Genomic DNA, 3,772 nt, shown 5'->3' with positions numbered 1-3,772 from the left:
ATCGTGGTGTTTGGATACCTATTATCAAAAAGTCAAAAGATAAAAAGCGTTAGGGTGCAGAGAAAAGAGAACACTTACACTGTTGCTGAGGATGTCAAATGGTGCAGCTATTATGAAAAACAGTATGGAGCTTCCTTATAATTTTTAAACTAGAACTACCATGAATCCCAATTGGGAGTATATAGCCAAAGGACATAAAATCAGTATCGTCAAGGGTATCTGCACTCCTCTGATATAGATAAATAAACTGAGAGATATATAATTTCAGCTTTAATAAAAAATGAAATTCTTTCATTTACAAAAATACTGATAAACCTTGAAGACATTATGCTAAGTGAAATAAGCCAAATACAGAAGGACAATTACTGCATGGTCTTGTTTGTATGTAAAATCTAAAAAAGTAAATAAAAATAAAAAAGCCACGGAAACAGAGTAGAACGCTTGTTCCCATGGGCTAGGAAGTGAGGAAAGTGGGGAGATTTCCATGGAAAGGGCGCACCTTCAATTACAAGGTGAGTAACTGCTGGGACCTAATGTACAGAATGGTGACTATAGTTAACAATGCCGTGTACTTGAAATTTGTTGCAAAAGTAGATCTCAGGTGCTCTCAACACACACACAGAAACGTATTAACTATGTGAGGGGATACATATGCTAACTAGCTTAACTGAGATAATTTAAAGGCGTATACACATCTGAAAACACTCTTGTACACCCTAAAAATACACAGTTTTCAATTTGTCAATCATAGCTCAACGAATGGAGAAAAAAATAAGAGTAACCAGCAGGTCATGTCTAGCCACATGGAAACTGGAAACTCGATTTAAAACACTCTTGGCCACTGTTTCCAGCTCAACTCGAGAACGGCCGGAGCGCTTCTGGCTCCTGGACTTCATCGCTCCTCCCGCGGCCCCCGTCGCTGGAGAAGGTACAATCATTCCCAGGATTCCAGGTTGCGCAGATCAGGCAGGGCGATCGCCGTCCCCTTGCTCGTTGCCGCTGCCCCATTAGGCTCACGGCCTCGGGCCCGTCCCCGCCGCCAGCGCCTTCGCTTTGGCCGCCCCTCCTCCTCCCCGAGCCCCAGCGGGCCTCGGGGAGAAGGAGGGCGGAGAAGCTGGAACGCGACCGCGGAGCTGCCGGCGGCAGGTGCGGGAACCGGAGAAGCTGGCCTAGCACAGGAAGGCTTCTCAGAGCGACACGAGCAACCGCCAGGAGCTCCGCAGGCAGCTGGAAGAACTCAGTAACGTACTCCGCTGTGGCAGAAATGGAGATAATAAAAGTCTGATGTAGAAATACTCACAGAGAACCATGCTCCTTGGTCAATCTCAGATTATTATTATCAGACCTACTCTAATGATGTTAGTCTTCCAAATAAAGTGAGTGACTGAACTGTCAGATCAGCAAGATTAGGATATTGAAACCCCTGCTTTGAATTCTAAAGACCAGTTACAAATAGAAAATGATGCTCACCCTGGTACTGATAAAACAGCAAATGTTGAATGTAGACAAGAGGGTCATTTGCCTCAAATTCACAGGAGCCAGCATGCATTAGCAGCACAAGATACATCCTTAGAAAGTTCGTCATTAGCTGGAAGTTTGAGAGCTGCAGCAGAACCGGCTTGATCACAGACTGGATTTAGTTATGATGAAAATGCTGGACTGTATTTTGACCACAGCACTGGTTTCTATTAAGATTCTGAGAATCAAATTTGTTATGATCCAATTTATTACTACTGTGATGTGGAAAGTGGTCGCTATCGGTTTCATTTTCGAGTAGATTCGCAACCTTATCAGACTTATAACACAAAACAAAAATAAAAAATTAGGAAAGGATCCAGACTCTTCTACAAAAAAAAAAAAAAAATGAGGAAAAGGATTTGAATTCAGAGGATCAAGAAGCCTTCAGTGTTGAACATACAAGCTGCAATAGGAAAGACAATTTTACAAGTGTGAAGAAAAGGCCAAAACAGGCATTCATCACAAAAATAATCCCCCAAAATTCACTGTTCCAGTTAGTGGAAATACTATGGAATCTCCTCTTAATGAAAGCATCTCAATTCAACTTTTTTTTAAAGATGAGAAAGTGAGAGACACTGATAGGGAACAAGAAGAAGGTGAAATTACAGACTCTCCAACCGAGGGTAGTTATGATGAAGGCATTACAGTGAAGGCAATGTAACTGCAAAAGATAGGAGGAAGATGAGGAAAAAGTGTGGCCCCCATTTATGAGAGTAATTGTCATTAGATCACCTATGTTACAGACAGGATCACTCTTCATCATTACTGCTGTGAAACCTGCTACAATTGGAAGGGAAAATGATATGGAGCATACTCTTTGAATCCCTGAAGTTGGTGTAAGTTTCATGCAGAAATTTATTTTGACCATGACTTACAAAGTTATGTCCTTTTGCATCAGGCCGTCAAAATGGAACAATTGTTAATGAAAAACGGATTGTTCTGCTGAAAACTAAATGTGACTGTTATTAACTTGAGTATGGAGATAAAGTGAAACTTGGAGAGATTGGAGAGACACAAACAATCGCCAGGAGTTCTGCACGTAGCTGGAAGAACTCAGTAACGTACTCAGCTGCGGGAGAAATGGAGATAATAAACGTTTGATGTAGAAGTACTCACAGAGAACCATGCTCCTTAGTCAATCTCAGATTATTATCAGACCTACTCTAATGATGTTAGTCTTCCAAATAAAGCCAGTGCCTCAACTGTCAGATCAGCAAGATCATGATATCGAAACTCCTTATCTTCTCACATTCACCCTGGCAGTGATAGCTGTGTTGGATGTGAACCATGGTAGGTTAGAGCTCACCTTTTCCTTGAAAAGAAAGATGAATCATTTGTTCGTTCAACATTAACTAAGAAGGAAAAGAGTTGGATAGAAGAAAATGATTTTTAAAATATATGAGTAAAGTATGGTTTACAGAATACAGACTATGAAGATGATAAGATACTAGACAACTTAAAATATAAAGATAGAGCTGGAAAACATAGGGAGCAGATTGGAAGTGAAGGGAATTTCCAAAGAGATGATGCTCCTGCATCTGTTCATTCTGAAATTACTGATAGTGACAAAGGTCAGAAGATGTTGAAAAAGATGTGTTGAAAACAGGAGAATGCCTGGGGAACGATGGTGGGAGAATAAAAACTCTGATACAGCTTCAGCTTCGGCAAACACATGCAGGATTGGATACAGACAAACCATCCTCGATTAAAGAGACTCACCTTCTCCAAAACTAGAACAACAACAGCAACAACACAAACTAGGACAAAGCACAGGAGAGGTTTGCTGAAAACTTTCCAGAAACTAAACTTCCAAAAGATGACCTAAGAACCATTCCTTGGGTAAAAAAGACTGAGGAGTGAAGGTTAATCACAGAAGAATCCTCAAGCTTTTTTAAAAATAGAGTTTGGAAACCCTTATTTTATTGCAGAACGTTTCTCCCCAAAAAAGTCAATGGCACAAGAAAACTGTGTCACAGTTTACCCCTTCCTGATTCAGAAATGTGTAATAAAGTGTGGCTTGCAGCTTTTAAAAAACACTTTTTAAACCAATTAGTGACTGAGTTAAGTTATACAGTAAGTGAACTAAAGTTTACAGGGCACAGATAAGTTTATCAAACTTTACTATTTTATCTTGTCATTTAGAACATCCATATAAGCAATTAGCCATATAAACAAAATTCATATAACCACTTAAACATACATTTGTCCTTGTCTCCATATATTCATACTAAGATGCACAGAAAATACATCAAAA

At 39.9% G+C, this 3,772-nt stretch overlaps 2 pseudogenes; both read left to right on the top strand.

Moving 5' to 3' along the window:
* The first annotated feature begins 851 nt into the window (after positions 1-851).
* On the top strand, positions 852-1,980 carry LOC116465533 (angiogenic factor with G patch and FHA domains 1-like; annotated as a pseudogene).
* A 272-nt stretch (positions 1,981-2,252) lies between these two features.
* On the top strand, positions 2,253-3,461 carry LOC116465534 (angiogenic factor with G patch and FHA domains 1-like; annotated as a pseudogene).
* The last annotated feature ends 311 nt before the right edge of the window (positions 3,462-3,772 follow it).

This window comes from Hylobates moloch, unplaced genomic scaffold (genome assembly GCF_009828535.3).
Source record: "Hylobates moloch isolate HMO894 unplaced genomic scaffold, HMol_V3 SCAFFOLD_6066, whole genome shotgun sequence".
Classification (NCBI taxonomy): Eukaryota; Metazoa; Chordata; class Mammalia; order Primates; family Hylobatidae; genus Hylobates; species Hylobates moloch.
The sequence above is the reverse complement of the archived record's forward strand: the minus strand, read 5'-3'. Positions and strand labels throughout refer to the sequence as shown.